This window comes from Triturus cristatus, chromosome 4_1 (genome assembly GCF_964204655.1).
Source record: "Triturus cristatus chromosome 4_1, aTriCri1.1, whole genome shotgun sequence".
Classification (NCBI taxonomy): domain Eukaryota; kingdom Metazoa; phylum Chordata; class Amphibia; order Caudata; family Salamandridae; genus Triturus; species Triturus cristatus.
The window spans coordinates 769,176,415-769,201,773 of NC_140585.1; the positions used below are offsets into that span (position 1 = coordinate 769,176,415).

The following is a 25,359-nucleotide window of genomic DNA, read 5'->3' on the forward strand; positions in this document are numbered from 1 at the left end:
TACACAACGGAGCCTCCGGCACCGAAGACGAGCATCTCTTTGTGCCGCGCACGCCCACGCGCTGGCTACCCGCCGCGGGGGAGGAAAAAGAACACGCTGCTGCCACAGGCACCTCCACAGAGAAGACCGCCCCGAGCACAGCCGCATTACCTCCCCCACTCGCTCCCCCCGCCTCCTCTGACACACCCGACCGACACGGTTGACCAGAACGAGCGGGGGCCGCCTTTTTCAGATGCGGGCGGCCCCGCTCACTCACCGACATCTGCTTCGAGCGCTTCGGCGAGGTGCAAGCGGACACTGCTGCCGCTACTCCAGCTGAGGCCTGCCGCATAGGGCGCGACGGCCCCGCGACCTCCCCCACAACCAGGTCCATCCGGCCCGCTTCAGACAGGAGCCGGAGGGCCTCGAGTACTCGATAGTCGTGGGACGCCATCACTACACAGAAAAGTACCAAATATAGCCATGGACAAAAAACACCACTAGCCTAGCTCCCAGCCACCAGGTCACCAAACCTAAAATGGTGGCCGGGAGCAGGTGCCCAAAGCCTTTATACTTGGGCTACATTTGGGCTACAAAAAAGTAGCCCAAGTTCAAAAATGGCCCGCGCGAGGCCAGCCACGCCCCCCCACACACCCCCTCCCAAACCACCCGGGGGGGGGCCTCCCTGCGGTCGCCTGCCCCCCCCAAGTCCCCCTTCCAAACGTGAGCTGCGTTTCATGACATGGGGCTACCTAGGAATACCAGTGCAAAGAATACTTGACGGGAGCTGAAACTCAAGATTACCCCGTGGAGCCAACCATGGATTACCATCTGTGTTATACAACCTGGACAAAAGGCATTCTTCCCCATAATGGCAAGAGAGTGGTTTCAAGGGAGAATGTGACGGTATCGAGGGCTTGTGAATGCAGAACGAACAAAGCAGTAACTGAAATGTATATTTCAACAATCCAGCGTTTGTTATTCATTCTGCTAAACTTTCTAGAGGGACATCTCCACACCCACTGTTGATAAACCTTTTATTTGCTCAGGTTGTGTTACTGACAGAATACACTAAAGTAAAATTGTTTTATTTCATTTTTTCACAGGCACCCCTATCGCGCATTGGAACAGAAGGGCAAAGCGAATCCCAGCAAGTAATGTGGACTCAAGGTCAAACACTATTGGTGTTAGCTTTCCTACAGAGATGGGTGTCTGGCGGCGCCTGTGCCCCGACAACTTCAAACGTGCGAACCTCGCAGCAGCGTTGCTTTGTTTCATTTGTGCAGGTTCACGCAGTAATTTCCAGTTATAAAAAATCCTTCCCTTTCTAAGTTTATTTGACTTATCTCTTGCTGAAAAGTGTATTTCATAACATTGACGAAAGTCAGAGATCTAAGTATGTACAGTTGGTGCACCTCAGAAAATAAAAAAAAGCCTATAACTCCATGAATGTAGAGAGAACAAGTTACAAATATTAAATGCCAATTTTTTCTCAATGAATCATTGAGCATTTCTTGAGAAGCAAGAAGATCAAGGTCGCGTAGGTTTGTTGGAGGCGTCTCCCCGCGTCAGAGACGAAACAGGAGAAACGTGAGTAATCCGGCACGCTGCTCGCTGGGGCTTCCTCCTCTGACAGAACAAATCGCAGCCTCGTTCTTCTAAAACATCAATGTAATAAATAAATCCGTCGGCGAAAGGGGGACAAAGAGCGTCCAGCTGCAGGGAATCCGCTCGTCCGCAGATCAGGTAAACAAAAAAAACGACGATGGTTGTATAATTTATTGTCCTGTGTGAGCGGCTTTGTGCGCTGTGCCGAGCAGACATCACCCGCCATTAGCCTATGAGTGTGGCGTGTGTGACTGCAGAGGCCGCCCACTCCCATTAAAGAGGCATCGCAGCAGTCTTTTCCCACCATGATGCTTTTGTTTTCAGTCCCCTAGCTGGGGATGCTAGCTCGGCGTGGCGGCCATTGCCGGCTTCTGCGTTGGCTTTGTGAATCGCGGGGGGTGGGGGGACGGGAGTGAATGGGTGGGAGACGATGGGCGGCTCTTGCTCCTGGCCGTGCAGCGCCTCAGTGGCATAATCTACGCTACAAATTATACGGGGTAGGTAGCATTCAGGGCGTGCTTTTCTCTCGTATCTTCCGTAGACCTCCTGCCGTGAACGTGTTGGGACGTCAGTCGTCACCTGGGTCCCAGCGTTAAAAGGAGGCTTCGTGGCCTTTGGGAAGTGATACTACGTATGTTTAGTTCGTATCCTGTCTCCAGCCTGTATGGCGTTTCTCTTGTTCTGGGATATATATAGCTCAGTGGCTTGAACCGAGAAAACAGCGCAATGAACAACTCGCTGGTGTCTCTTTTCGTCATTGTGACCGACTCAGCATTTCATCAGTCTGACTGATTAAAATACATTGTACTTGAATTAGGTCATAGTAAAGCTCACTCGTGCTTTCTGTTCGCGGGAAATTTAATGTTACTGTGCGTGTGCGGGTAAAAGGATACATAATAGATATACCATCACAGAACAATAACCTGACGCTACTGCGTGACATGAAAGGTTTACATATATGCAAAGTCTTCCAACCTGTACTGAAAGCTGTAATTTTACTGTCAAAGTAAAAAGGAACAATTTAGTGAACGAGTATGGCGGGGAAGACACTACGTGACTGACCGGAGTCACATGGCTTGTGAATACTGGTGTTACTTGTCTGAGTGTAGAGCTGTGTGGCTGAAGACGTATTGTGTTTAGGTTCGTTTGTATCTCCGGGGCGATGTGGCGTCACTCTGTAGTCAGTGCTAAAAGCACGTGCTGTTTCTGAGGGTGTGACAGGGGTGTTGTCTCTGACAAGGGCATGCATTAAAGCAGCAGTACTGCACGTAACCTTTACATTCGAAACCTCTGATTTTATGTTTTCCCTCTGCACGTCTGTATAGGTTTTTTCCAGCGCTTGCCAATAGAGGTTTGCAGCATTTTCCTTATGGTTCTCAATGACTGCCCAGTTTAAATATGTTGTTGGTGGTTGCATTTTCGTGGAGGAATCTCTTTTAAACCATCCAAATTTTTATTAAACTTACAAGATCTTTTGTTAATGTCTGACAGCTGGTAGCCACGTTGATTGTTTGGATTTGGGGAAGTGGAAGTTTGAGATAAGATGTCTGAACCTGTACCGACTTTTCCTTAGCTCATTCACCACATTCGGTATGGTATTTTGCTATGGGTAATGTATTGTACTTTTTGTTTGATCGAAATGTTTTTTTTTTTTTTGACATTTCCGCTGGTCTGCAATGGATGAATTCCTTAGAGTTGATTGTCCGTAGGCAGCCGTGGTCGGTAGTGGGAGTAGCTGCTGGGCGGTGACGTGGGGAGGGGGAGGGGCAGGGTTGGGGTAGTAAACTATGGATTACGGAGGTTTTCAGGTAAGTAAACATATACATTAATATAACAAATTTTGTTGCGCGCACTACATTCCCAAATGCGATGCAGTGCACGCAACGAAATTCGTTTTATTAATGTATATGTTTACTTACCTGAAAACATCCGTAATCCATAGTTTACTACCCCCCACCCTGCCCCTCCCCACGTCACCGCCCAACAGCTACTCCCACTACTGACCAGTGGCAAAACAGTGATTTTGCATACAACATTTGTTGTGCGAGTTATGGTTTGCATGGCTGCTGTGTAACTTACGAATTGCGGAGCTAAACATAAGTGCTGTTTTTTAGATTTAGATTTTTAACCATAACTTCATTTTGTGTATTTTTAAGTGAATTTAAAAGCTTTTAAAAATACATTTGTGTTTTTTAACCGCAATTTTGATTTAACTATAGTTTTTTTGTTTGTAGTCATTTGAAAACATACCTGTATAGATTTAAAAAAAAGAAACTGAATTTAACCGTTATGATTAGCCCTCACAAAACATAAGTATAATTATGCTTTTATGTGCCAACACTCCAGCAATTATGGCTAGTGTCTTGGGAGACTGTAAAACAAGCACGTTTTTGTAATGTTTCACTAATTTTTAATTCAGATACTTTACTGCAGTCTAGAAGCGCTGTATGTAAAAAAAAAAAAAAAAACATGACAGTGCCACTCATTTTGGCTTTTGTATTGTGGAAAGGATTTCTTGTGCTTCAGTAAATGCACAAAAACCGATGCCAAATGGCTATTGTAGGAAATAGGGTTGCTGGTTGAAGGACGATAAAACCCTACTCAAGCAAAAAAACACAATCTCTGTCAGGGTGAAACACAAGCAAACCCCAAATTAACCCATGCTTAACCCTCTGGTAGCTTGGTACAAACAGTGAGGCTTCACTTGGAGGCAATGTGTAAAGTATTCATGCAGCATTTTAAGCAGTAATAAAATGAAAATATCTCACCAATTTAGAAAAATAGAGTAAAATGTAATAAAATATTGGAGATCTAAACAATGAAAATCTAATCAGTGGAACCAGAGATATGCAATTTCAAAGTTTTAAGTAAAAATAGGGCCTAGAAGCACAAAGCGCCAACTGTAGTTATCTGGTCGTCCCAGACCAGGAAAAAGTCACAAGTTCAGGCTGACTGTGCTGGAGCATGGGCCGGATACAGCGACCTAGTTAGGCCCACTGAACAAAGCTTCCTAAATCCTGGTTGGCGGAGTGTTTCAAGATCCCGCATCAAGGATGTCTCACGCAGCAGTGGATCTGAGGATGCTGCAGGTCTGAAATGTGAAGCCCTGCGTTCTTGTCGATGATGCCATTGACGAGGGCTTGCGTTGGGTATGTGTCTTCTGATGCGGCTGTGAGGAGATGCATTGCGCTGCATCAGTTTGGCTCACAGGCCCACAGCTGTGCTGGCAGGGCTCTTTCAGGGCACTTCCAAGGGTCCAGTTCAGGTGTGGCACTGCTTGGGGAGTAGGACTCACAGCCGCAGAGTCTAGGTGCTGGGTTCAAAGGTGTTGGAGACTCCTTTGTCCCTGAAGCTGTGATCAGGAGGCCAGCCAACTAGCTGTTGGAATCTCTCTAGTTTTCCCGAGTTGAAGATGCAGGTCTAATTCTTTTCACTCATGCAGCAGTGCAACAGAGTAGCACGCTGTCTTTCAGAGCAGTACAACAGTTCTTCAGAATACTCCACAGGTCCAGAAGTGTACTGAAGTGTAGGGTCTAGAGGTCCATTATTAATACCTGTTGCCCACTTTGAAGTAGGAGAAGTTTCTAAAGGCTTTCACACCCAAGGTGCGAAGAATTTCCTGTCTCCCTGCCCCCAGCTTGTCTGGGATCACAAAAGACTAGTGTCAAACTCTTTCTGAGGGTGCTCAGGCAGAGACTTTGTGATGCAAAAGTGTGTTATGTGACAGCTCTTCCCCCCTCACCAACTCACAGATGGCCCATCCTGCCAACACCTATTCCCCTTTGTCTCACTGTGTGGTTGCATTACACAGTGATCAACTTCCAGCTGCAGCTAGTCATGTAAACAAGGATACTGGGCGCAGGCACCAAATGGCTAGTACAAGAAATTGCCAACTTCCTAAAAGCTGTATTTTCAGAACTGTGACTTAAAATCCGACTTTACCATTGGAGAGGGTTTTAAGTTACGATTCTTAATACAGCACACTCTGTATTCCTACTTTCTCCAAATTAAAAGTTAGCACATATTAAATGTTACAAGGTAACCCAATGTTATCCTATGGTAGAGGTAGGCCTTGCAGTAGTGAAAAATGAATTTAAGAGTATCTCACTTCCATAACGTGAAAAGTTAAAAGTACATGTCCAACTATTTAAATACACGTCACCATTCCCTCTGGGCTGTTTAGGGCCTACCATAGGGGTGACCTATATGTATTAAAAATGCAGGTTAAGGCTGGCAAAAAGTTTATTTTATTTCATTCAAAAAGATTTTTTTGGGCAGGTCGATATTGCAGTTTAAACTACACACACAGGCTGCAATGCTGGCTTGAGACATGTTTAAAGGCTACTTAAGTGGGTGGCCCAAGCAGAGCGTAAAGGCCCACTAGCATTATTTTATTAAAAGGACCTGGATACCTGTATTACCACTTTATTAGGGACTTACAAATACATTAAATGTGTCAGTTGGGTGTAAGCCAATTTCATAATGTTAAAATGAAATAGAGCACTTTAGCACTGGTTAGTGGTTGTAAAGTGTGCAGAGTCCTGAAAGAAAACAAAAACGGGTTAAAAAAACATGACCGTGAAGGCAAAACGTTTGTGGATGACCCTGCAGAAAATGGAAGCTTCCTTTGCACACCAGACAGATGCAGTATAGGCAGCAGCAGTAAAAGATTAAAATAAACATGCACACACTGGAAAAGCACAAACAGCAGTAGTGCACTCTTCCTTAACAGAACACGTGCAGTCTCTTAAGTATTAGTGTAAGTCTCCATCATACAAAACAGTTACATCAAATGCAGCAGCAGTAAAAACTACCCTCAAATATGTCACATGCTCAAACCCACACACATATAATTTAGGGACCTGTTTCTCCATACACACAGAACCAGCACCATATAGGAGATCTCTCTCTCTCTCTCTCTCTCTCTCTCTCTCTCTCTCTCTCTCTCTCTCTCTCTCTCTCTCTCTCTCTCTCTCTCTCTCTCTCTCTCTCTCTCTCTCTCTCTCTCTCTCTCTCTCTCTCTTTCTCTTTCCTCTCCACACACAAGAACAATATAAACATATGATTTTTTTTTTTTTAAACTTAAGGGCATAAAGTGCCAAGAAGAATGAATGCCCCAAACAGCAGTCATTGTTCATGGTTGATTGGGATCAGCATGCGAATTTAGGCCTTTCGCAATGGTGCGAAATACTGATACCCCAAGTGGGTCATCCTGATCTGACTTCGTCTCTGTAATGGTAGTTGAAATCCTCCACCAAGGACAGGCTGCAGGCTGTATCCAGTGAAGTTCTCTAGAAGTTCTGAAGCAAGAAATATAGAAATTTATGCCCTCTGAAATCCTCATGTCGGTCAGATGCTTTATGCGTCTTCGCCAGACAAGATTTCTAACTCTGGACTTATAGACACATTTAGTGATTCCCAATGGGGTCACAAATGACCTGCCTCATCAATATTCATGAGGCTGTTTGCAATGTGGGACCCATTGGCAATGGGCAAGAACACAGGGATGGTGGCCTGCTGGGGACAGCAGGCCACTATGTCTGGTTGCTTTTTAAATAAAGCAACTTTTTTTTCCCAAATGCAGCCTGTTTTCCTTAAAAGGAAAATGGGATGCGTTAAAAGAAAAAAATGGTAAGTTTTCTGTTCAATTTTTAAGAAAAGGCAGTGGTCCATGGGACCACTGTCTGCTCTTAAAATATATTGTTGCATTCATTCACAAAGAGGAAAGGGTCACTTGGGGACCTTCCCATTTGCTACTGGCTTACCACCTATTAGAAGTAGGTGGTAACTGTGATTGTTTTGCGACCGCATTTGTAGTTGCAAAACATTTGTACATACCAGTGCAACTCGCTATTAGGAAGGGCTGCCTTTGGCACACCCTTTCTTAATAGCGACTCGCAAACCGTTTTTTGTGAGTCTGTAATAGGCTACCGTGCATATCAGAAATCATAAGGAGTGTCAAGCGAGGCACCATTGAACCATATTCAGTACTCACTAGAATTATCCAAACTAACCCAACAATGACTGATTCTGTATAAAGACACCATGAATTACTGCAGAAAACTCCCAAAAGTACGAATTATTGCATCTTTGACTGACAAGCTACCAATGATGAGGAAGGCATACTTTGGTCACAGACATTGAATGGCGAAACAGAATGTTTTTAGGTCTCTCCTGGCAAATGCAGTGCGAAAGCGCTGTCGCCAGCGAGATCTATTGTTGCTGACTTGCCTCGGAAGTGGGACAGGAGATGGGCACACGCAGCGCAATTGGAGCCTGTGTACTCGCACGTGAACATGCATGTCCACACACGTGATGTGCACATCTCCTGTCCCCCTTCCGACGACATGCCATCCCCGTTGGAGCGGCCCGCTGCAAGACGGGGCCGCTCAGAATGCGAAAAGGACACTGTGCCTCGATCAGGCACCAACAATAGCCCACACTGAGCCCCCCCATCCCTTCTTAACTCACCGGGCTGCTCTCTTCTGGTGGGGGCTCCTCATCGTGGTGGCAGCACTTCTCTTACGGGGCTTCCCTGCACTCCTGGAGCCCCGTGCTGCCGTGGGCATCCTCGGCCTCCCGCACTCTTCACCTGGGCCTCCTCCTGTGACCCGGGGCTTTTCTCCACTCCGGCCGCCACCGCGAGGCTCTCCCTTCAGCATGGGAGCCCCGCGTTAGCACCGCACGCCGGTTTCGCTTCCTGCCGGAGAAGGCCCCGCCCACATCCCGGGTAAGGGCGCCTGACTTCCGGTTTTGCCGAACAGGGCCACGGCGGTGATTGCTTCTCGGTGGCAAGAGGGGTAGGCTCCTTCGAGAATTAAAATAAATGTAGAAGCGGAGTGGGCACCCGCTCAAAGGATTTTGTCTGTAGTTTAGTATAGTAGGCTTGATATTTGTACAACGTGTGCACAGTCCCATCTACTCTGCATACAAGCATCAAATATGTTGGCTCTGCCGATGCTTGTTTGACCTAGGACTGCAAGTCTTCCCCGGCCCTAACACCTTTACTGAACATTCAAAGGCATTTCTTGAATGCACATAGGCATGCCTGCATTTTACTCTGCATGCTTGCGGGCTCTTTGGTTAGCCCCCCCAAAATATGCTTCACCCAGACAGTCAAGAATTGGTGCTGGAACAGTAGAATATCTTGACCTCGAGTTTTGGGCACGTTTCTGTGCTTGACTGATTTTCAGCAGAAACATGAAAATACTACTACCTATACCAGTAACAGACATGTGAGTTAACGCCCTCAGGTACAATATCTGCCACCATGAAAACCCTGGCAAAGCCACTACAGAAATGTGCAGCCCCATTAAAAAAAAATATCTATATATTTAAAAAAGTGACCTAGAGGAATGACTTGTTGCAGTTAAAGTAAAGCATGCATGGAACTGGCTGGGTTGGAATGTCATGTGTGGAAATTGCAACTGACCAGTTAGGAATGGTTTCTACTGCATCCAGTTAAGCTACTTAGTCTATGAAACCCAGCACAATATATATGTCTGGGGGAGGGGTGTTTTACGGGTTATAAATACCAGCTGAAAACAAGCACACGTTTTTAGTCATTGAACTGGAATTCATGGAAATGTTCTCCATATAGAGGTCTAAGACCTATATACACCCAAGTAGATCAGTCTGAAGTTATTAGTATTCTGTAAACTGGCCTTTGCACCTGGGTGGCGAGAAATGAGGAAGTCACTCCAATTTCTGGTCACGTTTCCAAGTTGTTTCTCTTTGAAGAAAATCTTCCTTCCTCTTCTGAAAATATCATAGACCAGTGCACTGCCATTAGATTAGCCACAGCCTGTGCTCCTAAAGTGGCTTCTCTCGGCCATAGGGCACTACACAGTTCAATCCCACCATGGAGGATTGACAAGGTTCTCAGTAATTGATTTATAAACTGCTGCGTGCATGGTTGTAAAAATGCTCCCATATTTTAATAAGCATTTACAATGCAATAGGTCTTGCATTTGTAAAATTTTAAGCTATTGGCATTGTAAATGACAATGCCTTTTATTATCAGTTTTATAAAACAACACATAAATAAAAGGCAGTGTCATTTACAAATGCCAATAGCTCAAACTTTCGCAAATGCGAGACCTATTGCATTGCAAATGCTTGTTTTTATTTCACATGCAGTATTTTTATTGAATGATTTTGTTTAGTTCTGCTCTTTGGCCGTTAAAGTTTAAAATTAAGCTTCATGTATTTCATAAAGTTTGTATACCAACAAATTCGACTTGTGTTTGAAGCGTTCAGTGAATATTTTGTTAACATGCTAGAGAATGGTGTTATTATGAAGGTGCGGACTTGCACGTAAATTGACACAAATAATCCATCTTTAATACTAAATATAGTTTATGGTTCTCGCATTCTTTTACTCCTCACCTTACTGAGGTAGCTGTATAGTGAACTTCAACGTTTGCCTATATCCCTGTCTTGTAAAACTGTGGCGCTCTAGCCAGCAGTTAGTGAAGGAAATTCAATTCCACCCAATAGTGGTGCATTTTGAAATTGACCTCCGATGGCTGCTTCATGATGGGCTGCGCTGGATCAGCGCACAGTTTATGTGCTTGCAGTGTGTACATTGAATTCATTTAACCAATATTTCTCTGACTTATGGCTTCATGTTCAGACAGTCCAGCTCGGAAACAGTGAGCAGGGTTTGTCTCTTTCTGTTTATGAACTGCACTGTCGAAAATAACTCAGAGAAATATCAGGCTAAATAAACTCACTTATGCAAATCAGCATTGAAATCTGCGTGGAGCCAATACACCACTTCGTGAGATGGCCTCAGATGCTGCAATTTATGTTTATGAAGAAGTGTTGCAAATTTTGTCACATGCTCATCCATGAGAGGGCATTCATTTTCATTTGCACGTTAAATTATTGAAGGCCATAACCTTGGCAGATGGCATAAGCCGTCCCTGTGCTTACAATTTTCAAGTCTCTTGTTTATGTATAAATTGCACACTTGGGTCCACATCTTGATCAGGTGCACTGGCTCAGCGCAATTGCTGAACTTTGTTTTTTTCTGTGTCTGACGCTTATAAACTTCATACCAGGGCGGACTGGCTGTAGCAGGCATCAGGCGTTTTCCTAGTGGGCTGGAGGATGGGGACCGTTTTTTGTTACTGTGGGCTGGTTTTGTGGGATGGCTGCAGTATCGGTCCCCTTTAACAAAAGCAGCAGTACTGAGTGCTGGTTTAGTTAAACAGCAGTGCTTCACACTAGCACCCTCGCCCACCTATTGACTCCGACCCACCTTCCCCCCCCCCCCCCCCCCCCCGGGCCAGTTCGATAGAATTGCCAGGGTTGCTTTGTGTTCTCAGTCCCACCTTGCTTCGTACTATAAATCAGAATTTCTCCAAGTTAGTGCATGAACATTAGACCGATGGTGCTGGCACAAATGTAGCTTCAGAACTATCTCAAGCTGGCGTTCCCTCATTTGCATGGGAGCTTAGTCCCATGCAAATGAGTGAATCTCTTTGCCTCTGCTCCTGCGCCGTATTATGGATGAGGGTGCAGAGTTAAAGAAGCTGTCAGGAGGTGCACTGTCAATTTGCCACAAAAAGGTGGTGCACTGTCAGTGTGCCCTCTGATGGCTGCCCTCTGGATGGGTTCAAGAGGTTCCTATGGTCTCACCGAGATATCCCCTTGCCTGGAGGTGCAGTCATTCACTGCACCCGCCTGCGATGGGATCACTAATCCCTCTTTAAATTGCAGGTGGGTTGCTGCCTGCACAGTGAAACATGGGGGTGGCTTTGAAGCTGCAGCTCTGTGTTTTATTTGAATGCCCTGCCCCCAGGGTAGCGCGAGTTTGTGGCTGTCCTCAGGGCAGCGCATTCAACCTAAAAGCGCACACTTTCCCTGGTTGCACACGGCGAACCTGTTTGATGGCGCGCCGTTGCACAAATAGGGAAAATGCTCCCTATCTGTAATAGGGCCCCAGACGGTTGAGCAAGTCAGTAGAATTTGGTTCCTGGAAGATTTCTTTAGAGTATCTACAAAGAGATAATTATGGATATTTTTAGAAGGGTGAGTCTGAACTGTTATATTGGATATGTTAGTAAATAATGGTCAGTGCAAAATATGCCTTCTTACAGAATAGCTTTTGAAACACAACCATCATAATTCCAAGTTATATCTTGTCTACTGTGCCAGCTGTTCAAAAGTTAGGAGCTTCCCAGTTTATAAATATTTCAGCAGATTATTTGTTTCTAAAAGATTCACCTAGGCGAAAAACTAGGAATGTCGATGTGTTTGTGTCAGATAGGCACCTGCGCATCGTTATTATGGCCTTAAAAACTGAGTCAATTATTTGTAAGTTTTGTTCAACTTTGCTAATCACTTTGGGGCTCTGTGGATACAAGTTTAGAACTCTAATGGAAGAAGGGGCATATTTCCATGACATGGTCCCCAAGAAAGTGTGACCTCTGAGCCAGTTCTTTTTAACTAACCCTGGTAATGAAGGTTAAGAGACTTTGTGATTGTTCGACAATGCCACTTGAATCTTTAATTGGCTGTGAAGCACACCTTTTCTGTCTTCCCAACCTTCTTGGCCATCTCCAAACATTGAACCCCGGTTTATGTGTGAAATGTCTCATCGTGTGACATTGAGAGACAAGATAAGCTGTGAGAAAAGGGAGATGGATGTGGTGGAAGCGACAAAGTCAAAACACCAGGCCCCCCAAGGCTACCTTAGCACACACACAATCCATACTCATAGTGTCCCCCAGCCTCACTGCCTGGCAGGAGCAGGGGGTGAATGGGTATTACCTGTAATGGACTTTTTCTACTGGTCTGGGTGGTGTGGGCACAACTCTCCATAGAAATTCGGTTAAGCATGGGAGGAAGAGGAAGTACTCGTGCATTCGTGGAAGGATGTGGCCTCGTCCCCTGTGACTTAAACATTCCTTGGTGCATTACATGATCATCTGCACCATGCCTCACTGCCAGAACAGCAACTACCTAATGAATCATTCACCAATGTGTTCATCCTTCACAGTATATTCTAATCCATTGAGAGTCCCATTTCTCAAAAGTATGTGCCATTGGTTTCCCTTGGCAAGAACCAATACACATTAAGGGCTGCTTTCTTTGATTCTATTTTTCTTGCAGATGGATGTCTGTGACTGATCAGCTTCAGCCAACCTCCTCATTGGGAAAGTACTTCCACACCCCCTGGTTATATACATAGTTTGAGCTGTGCTTTGTGCATCTTCATTGATGCTCTGGAAATCTTCAGCAACGCACACCTCAACGCCTGCAATTATTTCTGCGGTAACACCTTACTTGCACAATACTCACCTTCAGCAAAACTGAGCACCCTGAGCTATGCTCTGCACACCCTCAAACATTGCCTGCACATGCTGATTCATGCTTTGTATATCACTGGTTGCAATCTGCACATCCCCAGTTACACCTAGCACAGCCTAAGCTACCATAAAGCATTCCATTGAAATCTCTGCACTTTTAGCTATGCTCTACAACTTCCAGCTATGCTTTGCTCACTATGAGCCACTTTTTCTCTGCCATTAGCTATGCTTTTCCAACCTTTCATGTTCTATTCACCTTCAGATGCACCACATAACGATATGGTTTCTTTCAAACATAATTTTCATTTAAGAGGGTGTTTTTTTTTTTACAGCTGGTGGAAAAACATCTCAACACTAAGCTGTTTTTAAGTATAGCAAACAATGGACCAGCACTCAAGTAATGTTTTGTATAAATTGCATATGAAATTCAGCAAACATATTTTTCATTGACAAACACAGTGATCACGGTGCATACGTACGCAACAGATAGACAATGTAGATGTCATAATTTTCTTTCTTCATTAGTTCTTTATTAATTTTCTTCTTATGAAAAAAGACATCAGTGAAATGAGGATAAAATCCAGTAGCCAACGCATTTCATCCACAATGTCACATTCATGGCGTCTGCTTCACCACTGGAAGCAGACACCATGAATGTGACTTACTATATGAACTAACAAAACGTGGATAAATGCCAGTAAATATTTAGGAACTTGTGAATCCCATGCACAAGCTAAAGCCCTGAAGAAGTCCTATGTGGACGAAACACGTCGGCTACTGGATTCTATCTCTCATTTCACTGAGCATTTTTTCATAAGAAGAAAATTAAAAAAGAACTAATGAAGAAAGAAAATTATGACATCTACATTGTCTATCTGTTGCATACATATGCACCGTGATCACTGTGTTGGGCAATGAAAAATTGTGTTTTCTGAATTTCATATGCAATTTATACAATACATTACTAATATTGAGTGCTGAACCATTGTTTGCTATATTGGGTTTGAAAGCCTTTCCTTTTGTAGTAGAGAGGGTCTGTACTCCAGGGTTCGTTGCACCATTGAGAATACCTTACCTTTACCCACAATATCAATGTTGGCAAGTGTGGTCTTCTATTGCTTCAACCCCTCTGTCTCTTGTTGCTGTTTTTAATTATAGTACAAACAATATACATAGTACACAGCTGTAAGTTAACTGATCAGTAACAACAAATATTGTGGAAACCCAAACATCGTGTGTTACAAAAATAATCACTGCAGTTAGAATATTTCTACAAGTTTATTTGAGTATTAGAGCACTACCAAATATCTTTCACATTGCATAACATTATCTTGTGCAACTGTTGGTGTAACTGTTCGAGCAGATTTCGATAGTTCCATATTTTTCACCTTTTCAGTAATTTAATGATTAAGTCTGAATTCTTAAGGTATATCAAACAAGTTTAAAATTACTTGTATGAAAAGGTTCATGGTCAAATTTTAAAATCACTGGTCTAAGCGGTAAACTACATTTATGTGTAATTATACATTCATGGGGAGAAGCAGAAGAAGGAAGAGAAGCAAAGAGTTAGAAGAGAGTATAAATGAGAGATACAAAGAGTGTGGGATATAAAGGGCAGTAAGATGTTTGAATGGGAAGAATCATTTTAAGTCCAGTATACAACAGTCACTATCTTCATGGGACGACTTGATTGAAAGGGTCAACTCACAAGGTTAACCTATAGTAGCCAAGAGTGATGCTTACATTTTCTCACGTGATTGGAGGACATAATGTGTTCATTTGAAAGGTTTTTTTATTTGTAGGTCTATGGGTGGTGCTAATGTATCTCTTCGGAACACTGCTCTTATGACCTATTCAGACTCCTATGGAGTCTCATTATTATTATTTTCAACCATTGTATGTGACTTTCAGAGAAGAGCAACCTACGTTAAATATGCTCGTAGAATATTTAATTCATACTTAGCTGCCTTGGAAAAAATAAAATCACAATCTTTAGGCTGCACCAACCAGATGAGCAACTTTGATCGGTAGTCAGTTTGTAATTTCACTTTCCGCTGTCAACAGAGTAAGACAGCCGAGCTTCCCTATTTTCACCTATCTGTAAATGAAGAGAGATCCCCAAGATTGCTATGGATGCAATACCTCGAACAGAAGAACAGTACAGTGTAAACAGTACATGCCAAACACATATACTGGCAACTTACTCCAGTTAAGTGATGGTAAACTTAAGTGATGGTAAGAAAGTTTTTAGGTCTATCTAGGTATAATAATAATAGTGTATGTATATGTGTATATATATATATATACTGCCCGAGATTGAACCGTTCTTTGATGTCCGTGAAAACGTAAAAGGGTTCAGTAGCGCGCCGCCGAGGACTGTCTTCGGTATGGATTCAAGCAATCTTTATAGTGGTATTGCCATGAAACAACGGTGAGCGAGCAAAAAACTTAAAGCATGTTAAGACATTACCCATCGGAGGGTTTGAGTATCCTTGTAGGATTGCACCACAAGATCCAGCATGCTTTGCAAATGACAGCCCAATGGGGCACCCACCAGGGGGCGAAAAGTATAAATGTAAGCAATTGTTTGTTTGTGGTGCTGATGTCAATATATGCACAGGCTAACCTTTGAGAAAGGTCACAGGTGACCGAAACGCATGAGGACTGCCATATGAAAAATAAATGAATTATTCATCACCGTTGGGAGTGCGGCTCAGCTGTTCCGTGAAGGAGAGGGTTTGGTTTATGTTAAGCGGCTTGGTTCTGCCGCGAGCATTGCGCCACCAGCAAGAGCGAATTCACTGCCCGAGATTGAACCGTTCTTTGATGTCCATAACAACGTAAAAGGGTTCAGTGGCGCGCCGCCGAGGACTGTCTTCGGTATGGAATCAAGCAATCTTTATAGTGGTATTGCCATGAAACAACGGTGAGCGAGCAAAAAATTAAAGCATATTAAGACATTACCCACCGGAGGGTTTGAGTATCCTTGTAGGATTGCACCACAAGATCCAGCATGCTTTGCAAATGACAACCCAATGGAGCACCCACAAGGGGGCGAAAAGTATAAATGTAAGCACTTGTTTGTTTGTGGTGCTGATGTCAATATATGCACAGGCTAACCTTTGAGAAAGGTCACAGGTGTCCGAAACGCGTCAGGACTGCCATATGAAAAATCAATGAATTATTCATCACCGTTGGGAGTGCGGCTCTGCTTTTCCGTGAAGGAGAGGGTTTGGTTTATATATATATATATATATATATATATATATATATATATTCACAGAAAAAACCATTGGTTTCAGGCACGTTATAGTTCGGAATTAGCATTTAAAAAACCTCAGAAATTCACTGAAAAAACCATAGGTTTCAGGGGTGTTATAGTTAGCTGGACTTTTCACTTGTACAAAACCATTGAAATTCCCCCGTTATAGTTAGTTCAGCTAACTATAACTCGCGCGCCCGCAATGCACTGCTGATGACGTCACATATTACATCACTCATGACATGGTCAGTGACATCACTCATGACATCACTGATGACATCTCAAATGACATCAGTGATGACATCAGTGATGACATCATCCAGTGAATATGTGTTTTTCTGAAAATTAAATATGTTTTATATATGTATATCTCAAGTTCGATGGAAGAATAAATGGGTATATAAGTGTCTAAATGGATGATTTGTTTTGGAAAACTTGATTGTGTAACTGACTGATTAAGTGTATCATAGTGAATACATGGCTTAGTGAGTAATGTTTAAATATGTAAATATTTGTATCAGTCTTTCACTTTGTGTATAAGTGGCTGCATGGGTTGGTGAGTAGCTACATGGGTGTCTATATAGGTTATTAGTTGGTTTTTTGAGTATCAGTCCGAGTGTCTGCATGGTTCGGTGGGGGGTATTACGTAGTGCATAGTTGCATGAATGAGTGACTCACTGTTTGTATGTGTTGAAGACAGCATGTGTGCAGGACTGTATGGGTGGATGAGTGTGTGTATGGGTGTGTTAGTGAGTGAATGACTGTCTCAATAATGTCTTTATGAGTAACTACATATGTTTTAAACTAGTATATGTGACTATTGGTGTATATAAGTGAGTATATGTGAGAGTGAGAGATTGAAAGAGTTCCTGTATGAATAAGTATGTGTTTCTATAAGTGATTGTTTAAAAGACTAAGTATGTGTAAGTTTCCGTAGAAGTAAGTGTGGTGGTGTGTGTATAACTGTATATGCAAGTAAATGTATGTTTGATTCTTTATTAGCATGAGTGACTATGTGTGTGAGTAACTCTATGGTTGAGTGGCATTGTGTAACAGGATGTATAGGTGTATGAGTACATATGATGAGTGAGTACATGTATGAGTGACTGTATAGGACTGTTGGTGAATGAGTGGATGTGTATGTGGATCTTAGAATTACTGAAGAGGTTGTTGTAACTGGTATTGGTATGTCCATTGTTTTGAAAATTGTAGTCTCTATTTTTGAATGTGTGTATCAAAGGTTATATTACGGTGAGAGGAGGTCTGCGACTCTATCACAAGGATGATGGCATCAGTGATGTCATTTGAGATGTCATCAGTGATGTCATGAGTGATGTCACTGACCATGTCATGAGTGATGTAATATGTGATGTCATCAGCAGTGCATTGCGGGCGCGCGAGTTATAGTTAGCTGAACTAACTATAACGGGGGAATTTCAATGGTTTTGTACAAGTGAAAAGTCCAGCTAACTATAACACCCCTGAAACCTATGGTTTTTTCAGTGATTTTCTGGGGTTTTTTAAATGCTAATTCCTAACTATAACGTGCCTGAAACCTATGGTTTTTTCTGTGAATTTCAAAGGTTTTTTAAATGCTAATTTCTAACTATGCCTACAGAGATAGGACATGTGAAGAAAGAAGAAAAAATGCACAGTAAGAAAAAAAAGAAGTGCAGAAAGAAGCAACAGAAGTCCTCAAAGACGAAGAAAAGTGCAGGAAGAAGGATAACGTGCAGAAAGAACAAAAAGAAGAGCAGAAAGAAGCCTTGTTGCAAAATCATCCTGTACCCTCAACTTTTTCAGACGGATACTGGTGGTAACTGAGTCTGACTAACCAGTCCTAGAGCCAGTGCTATGTTAAAAGACACTTAGAATACAGTGAAAACACCTACATACACTAGGGAACATTATGCGTTGGGGTCCCCCTGTGATTAGCATGACCTCCTCTGTAAGCCCTTAGTATAATAGGGCAGGGGGATTAAAACTACCTCTTAAAACAGGCCACAGGGCGTTTTTGCACACGTTAACTCAGGCCCCGTCCCCTCCCTTCACCACTGTGTAAACACGCCCTGTGTCCGTTTTTAGTTGGGAGATTAAGTTCATTTGAATCCTGAGGGTCCCTAGGGTCCAACTAGCCCACTAGGTACCTCCAGTAAGTGCCACAGAGCTGCGTTGCAGAGAGGTGTAAAAAGTGGCACGGCCTGGACCACCTCTCTGCAATGCAGCTCAGTGGCGCTTACTGGAAGCACTTGGTGGGCTAGTTAGCCCCCAGGGGCCCTCAGTATTGAAGGGAAATTATATCCCCAATTTAAAACGTGCCATAGTGCGTGTTTGCACACGTCACCTCAGGCCCCGTCCCCTCCCTTCACCACTGTGTAAACGCGCCCTGTGGCTGTTCTAAGTTGAGAGATTAAGTCCCCTTGAACCCTAAGGGTCCCTAGGGTCAAACTAGACCACTAGGTACCTCCAGTAAGCGCCACAGAGCTGCGTTGCAGAGAGGTGTAAAAAGGGGTTTGGCCTCAGAACACCTGTCTGCAGCGCAGCTCCCTGGCGCATACTGGAGATGTCTGTTGGGCTAGTTGGCCCTCAGGGACCCTCAGTATTGAAGAGGAATTAATTCCCCAACTTACAACTCGCCAGGGGGCGCGTTTGCAGAGTGCTGCAAGGATGGGGCGTCGCCTCCGGCACGATGCCAGTCTTTTATTTATTTCAATTTTTTAAGAAGGGGGGCTGTGTGGTTCCCCTTCTTTATTCTAATTTATTGGCCCTGATGACCCCATACCCCAGGGCCTGTCTCCTAATTATATTTTTTTTACCCCAATCCCCAGGGCCGGCCACTGTTTTTATTATTTAAAAAAAATATATATTTATAGACACACCTAGGACATGCTGGACATACCGTACGTACCTATCACCATGACGATTTGCGTGATATTCATTAAAAGGCGACTATGCATACAATGAATCCACGTGGAATGTATTTACACCACTAGTGAAGCTCTGACATGTCTGATGCCCTACCGTGCCTAATCCCGGTAGACACCCTTGTCGTTTATTTATACAAACATGGGTAGCTATTGACGGGCACATTTAATACACATGCACACGAAGCCATTCAAAGGGGATTCTACAAAAATTCGACCAAAACTATGCAAGAAACCCCCCTCACGATTAATAAAACACCCATCCACTGCCGGATGTGTAATACTTTTTATTTTACTCTCTGGAAAGGGGACGAACATCACTTGAGAGTCACAGCGCGCTCCTGGCAGAGCCCAATGCTGTGTTACACCCACCATTGCCTGCTGAGTGCCACACACCTCTGTGTTGTATTCCACTAGCTAGTGCATATGCTATGACACTCTCTAGCCCATGTGCACTGTAACACCACCCCGTGAATATGTCATGCCACACTTGTCTTCGCACGGGTTATATTGCCCCATCTAACGTGCCTTCCTCGATGCCTATGTTATAACGCACAGTGCTATGCCATACATATTACAATCTGGGATCCATATCTTTTTCACAGTGCATATGCAACGTTACACTCCCCAGCACATATTTTATATTACAACTTTAGAGACTAGTTAGGTTACACAACACTGCCCTGTGCATATTACACTCCAAGGCGCATATCGCATAGCACGCTCTAGTGCCTGTGCTATCTCGCGCTCTCCAATGAATCTGTCATTGCGCACAATGTATTGCATATTATATTTCACGCCCGGTTCATCTTATATCACACTTTTTGGTGCATAGTTTATACCATACACTATATCTAGTTTTCATTTTCAATCGTGCTCTCAGGACTATGTTCTATATAACATTGTGTTCACCTACCCTTTTTATGGGCATTACATTTTGCGATAGGGGGTGGAGGGTCAGGGGGTGTTTCTGCCAAGTGAGACCGGAGTCACAGTCACAAACTTCCTCTTCTTCGTGAATAAAAGTGAGATTATTCTGCATACTTGTTCATATTTTAAGTAGTCCGCACAGACACACGTTTTAAAAACAATAAAGCTCCTAATACCCGCCTTCTCTGAACAGTTAGCTTGCTGCCCCATCCCCCTCCTCCCTATCCTCTGTTGTGTGAATCCATGGACTAGCCTCCTCCCTCCTGCCATGCATGGTCTGATGTGCTGCCACTACCCTCAATTTAGTATGATGTACCAGTCCACTCCTCCTGCCCTCCATTGCCCAATTCTATGTCCCATCATTGACCTCCTGCTTAAACTCTGTGCTTAGCTTGCTGCCCCTATTCTCCTTCCCCCTGCCCTCCGATGTCTTTGTGCATGCCCCTGCTCCATCCTTTTTGCCCACCATGTTCCATGGACCTGCCACTCCTATCCACTCTGAGTGTTCTGTTGAGCTGCCACTCCCCTCCCACCTGCCTAGCATTGTCAGATGACTGTAACCTGTCCCTGCCACCTCCACCCTGCCTGTCCACATGCCATGCCTCTATCCTCTTCCTCCTGTCCACATGGTCCATTGTACTGCCACACCCTTCTGCCCTCCCTGGTCTGTTGTGCTGCAACTGCTCCTCCTGCCTGCCCCGTGTGGTCTGTTGTGAGGCCCCTTCCCCTGAACTTTCTTGTCTGTGCACAGGTCCTGACCCTCCCTTCTATCCTCCATCGTCCTTTGTGCATGCCCCTGCACCCTCCTTCTTGCCCATCATAGCCATTGTGCTACCACTAACCCTCCCACTTGCCATGCATGGTCTTCTGTGCTGCCATGGCCCCTCCCACCTTCCCTGTGTGGTCAGTTAGCTGCCCCTGACCCCCTCCCACCCTCCCTCCATGGTCTGTTTGTATGCCAACACAGTCTCACTGTTGCTCTTCATGGTGTGTCTTGCTTCTAGTGCCCATCCTGCCTGACCTCCATGGCTATCCTTGCTGCTCCTGCCCTGCCCCCTTGCCCCCAGCCCTCTGTTTACATGTGCAGACCCCTACTCCCTCCCTCCTGGCTTGTCTGTTCCATTGTAATGCCCCTGATCCGTCCCTCCTGCCCTTTATGGTCTGTTATGCTGCAGCTTTCTCTCCTGTCTGTCCATTATGGTCAGCTAGCTACCATTGCCTCTTGCCCCTCTGTTCTCTGTTGTCCATGTGCATGGTCCTGTCCCCTCCCTCTTGCTTTCTATGGATTGTTGTGCTGCACTCCCGTCCCGCATGCCCTGTGTGGTGTATTGTGCTGCTGCAAACCCTGATGCCTGCCCTGCAGGGTCAGTTTGGTGCACCTCTCCATGTCCCTCCTGTCCTCTGTTATCCAAGTCCATGTCCCTACCCCATTTCCTTCCATGATCCAATGTACCATACTTGCGAACATTTTGAACTTGGTAAGAGGGAGATTTTGAAAAAAAGCTGGGGTATTGATTTTCCCCTTTGAGTTACATTGAAAAAGAGGAGATTGTAGACAGGAGACAGATCAAATAAAGCCCATTTGAGCTTAAAAACATTGGACGTTTCCTGGCTGAATCGGGTCTGTTGGCATGTATGGTTGTACTACCATTGCCTCTTCCTTCTGCCCACAATGGTCTATTACATTGCCACAGCCTCTCTTGCAAGTCCTGTATTGTTGGTTTGTTGCCCCTGCCCCCCTTTCCACTGCCCTCCATAGTCTGTTGTGCTGTCACGGCCCTTCCTGCCTGCCCACGGTGGTTAAATTGTTGCCTTTGCACCCTCCTACCTGCCTTCAATTTTCAGTGTGTGTGCCCCTGGCCACTGCCTCTCAACAGTATCCTAATGAACAACTAGATTGCTAACATTCTATATTTATTACAAAAGTGTGGAACGCCTGACGTCATCTTGATGTAATCAAAACTGTAATACCTAGAGCATTTCCTTTAGAAATTACATATATGAGAGGGTCTTATTGGCATCAAAATTATGGTTAGTGCTCTAAAAGACTAAAATAAGGACATATTTTCTGAGTTTTCAAATAGCGACAAAGCACTTTTAAATTATTTGTTATCTTTATGTTTTTTTATCCAGTTGACCACTTGATTAAATGTTGCACTTAGGGGAGAGGATGTGGTGTTACTTCCAGAACTGCAGACTTTGCAACTGGGGACCAGGTTGGAGTTTCTGCTTCAGTTCGACATTCTGTGATTCTGGTCAAATCACTTAGTCTCCCCATGTCTACAACCAAAATGAATTTGTTCTTGTGTGATGTAACCAGTGCTCATGTAAATCACTCCAATACCTGACAAGTCTGCACTATATAACATTGCAAAAACACAAAATAATAAGTGTTTTTCACACTTCTGTCATTGGGCTATATTTGGGCTACATCTGGGTGATTTTGGGCTACATTTGGGCTCTTTTGTTTCCGGTGGCCATTTTGGGAGATTTATTTGTTATGAAGTTTCCTAATTTCCTCATGTACTGCAGTCTCCTCAGTAGGAAATGCTTTCAGTTTTTTACTTTGATTCCATCATGAAGGTATTCAGATATGTCACACATTTGCCATAAATTCTGAATGTTAGCACTCTATTTGCTCATTAGATCACTGTAGTAAAACTACTGTTCACCATGGAAGTCTGCTCCTGGTATTAAAAGTGCATGTTTCAGTCTGCATGTCAGAATTTTTTAATGAAATAGAAGAGGATTTGAGAAGTCACTCAAAATGTGCCCTCATTTTTTTTCTTCAGCATTAATCATAATTTCTATGGCAAAATGAACCCCCTCATTGTGTTCCTTTTTAAATTAAATGTTTTAAGTGTTACCAGTTTATTCCAATCAAGATGGCTTCAGGTGTGCCATACTTTTGTCATAATATAGACAGTAAGCGCTCTAGTTGTTTTTAAGAACACTCTGGGACATTCTGTCATTGGGCTATACTTGGGCTACATCTGGGTGATATTTGGGCTACATTTGGGCTCTTTTGCCTCTGGTGGCCATCTTGGGAGACTTATTTGTTATGAAGTTTCCTAATTTCCTCATTTACTGCAGTCTCCTCAGTAGGAAATACTTTCAGTTTTTTACTTTGATTCCATCAAGAAGGCATTCAGATGTGTCACACATTTGCCATAAATTCAGAATGTTAGCACTCTTTTTGCTCATTAGATCACTGTAGTAAAGCTACTGCTCACCAGGGAAAACTGCTGCTGGTATTGAAAGTGCATGTTTCAGTCTGCATGTCAGAATTGTTTAATGAAATAGAAGAGGATTTGAGAAGTCACTCAAAATGTGCCCTAATTTTTCTTTCTGCAGCACTAATCATACCTTTTATGGAAAAATGAACCCCCTCATTTTGTTCCTTTTTAAATTAAATGTTTTAAGAGTTACCACTTTAATCCAAGCAAGATGGCTTCAGGTGTGCCATACGTTTATCATAAGTAGGACTGTTAGCGCTCTAGTTGTTCTTTGGAACACTCTGGGAAGCTGCAGTAGAACACAAAGTAATCAACTGACAGTCTCTGCCCTTGTTGGATGTACATGTTTTACTGAGAATGTCAGACTTCATTCTCACATGACTGAGAAAGATAATGTGAATTTACAGAAAATATGCTCTCAGTTTAGCTTATAGATCACCTTCCAAACCTCTGTGGGAAAAGCATGAGAAAATATTTTTCTCTCAATCATGATATCCCAGCAGAAGGCTTTGTCACATGGTGAAATCACCTTAGAACATACCACAATTCCTAAAATGAGTATGGTACCATCAACAAATGATTTATAAAGTAACTAAAGTCTTAAAACCTTCTATTAACTGCAATGATTTTTAATGAGGTGCTATCATGTATATTGGTACCAAGATGGCTGCCAACACTTCTTGGATGAAGTGCTGACAGCCAATCAGATCTCAGGATGAGATGTGTGGTTAGGCTCCGCCCACATATATATATGATTTTACTTTTGATTTTCTCAGGAACTACTGAACAGATTGACACCAGACCTGCAAAAGACACTTCCCTGACCTGAGGACTACCTCTCTGCCAAATTTCAAGTAATTCTGTTCAGCCGTTCGGGCTGTACCTTGGACTAAAGGTCCCTATGGAAAAATGCATGGGGAAAACGTGTTTTGGGACCCCCCTTTTTTCTCAGCCCCCGCTTGACGAATCACCCCGAGACTTTCAGGGTAGGAGCGGAGCGGAGTGCCCCACCTATTTTGAAAATTTTGCGAGGATTCGTCAACTGGCGCCAAAGTTATTCCAAATAGAATGTTGCGGATTTCCTATGGAAACACGGTCCTAACTATAACTATCTACTGGCGACCGCTAGTAGATAATATATATATATATATATATATATATGCGAGAACGTCGATCAGAAGAAAGACCAGAGGACACAGTGGGGTACTCAGTGGCAGACCTTTATACACCGTGGCTTGCTGGCATAATGCATTTCGGCTACATGCCTTCCTCAGATGCCTTTTTCCACAGGGAATCACTTAGTCCCACCTTTATAATTCATGCTGCGTTCCTATTGGCTGGAACGACGCAGGCTCCGCTTCGCAGCTGTTGTCCGATTTTGAGGACTTCGAATCCCAGCATGCACTTGTCAGGTAAGTGTCCTGGGCGGAGCTGCGTTGAAGATATGCCATTTAAGGGAGGGAAGGGGCAAATACGTGCCAAGTTGATCCCCCAATTCATGTGCTGAAGGCTGCCTCGGGTCCCCAACGCCACCACCATCAGAGCGAGAATCAAACCGGGTCGTGACATGCAGGTGCAATGATCCTGCGTCCCCATCAATGACGGACTGCGGCTTGCAGCGGCCCCGTGCTCGGTCAAGTTCTGGGGCGGGCCCTTGAAAATCCAATACCTTGGAACATCTACGAGTTTTGCCAATATTATCTTGGGCCACTTGTATGGCGGGTCCTCTGTGAACGCGCTACTGGCCAGCACGTGAAGAAATGCGAGAACGTCGATCAGAAGAAAGACCAGAGGACACAGCGGGGTATTCAGTGGCAGACCTTTATTCACCGTGGCTTGCTGGCATAATGCATTTCGGCTACATGCCATCCTCAGATGCCTTTTTCCACAGGGAATCACTTAGTCCCACCTTTATAATTCATGCTGCGTTCCTATTGGCTGGAACGACGCAGGCTCCGCTTCGCAGCTGTTGTCTGAATTTGAGAACTTTGAATCCCAGCATGCACTTGTCAGGTAAGTGTCCTGGGCGGAGCTGCGTTGAAGATATGCCAATTAAGGGAGGGAAGGGGCAAATACGTGCCAAGTTGATCCCCCAATTCATG

At 44.0% G+C, this 25,359-nt stretch overlaps 1 protein-coding gene across 2 annotated transcripts in view; it reads left to right on the forward strand.

Moving 5' to 3' along the window:
• Nucleotides 1-1,549: 1,549 nt before the first annotated feature.
• LOC146855507 (monocarboxylate transporter 2-like) overlaps nt 1,550-25,359 on the forward strand; it is a 350,090-nt gene continuing 326,280 nt past the window's right edge. The window contains exon 1 of one of the 2 annotated variants that reach the window (XM_085653342.1): nt 1,550-1,725. The gene's annotated coding sequence lies outside the window, so the exon portion shown is untranslated. Of the gene's footprint in view, nt 1,726-1,947; nt 2,085-25,359 lie in introns of those variants that run through there. The other variant, XM_085653343.1, reaches the window with a different exon arrangement.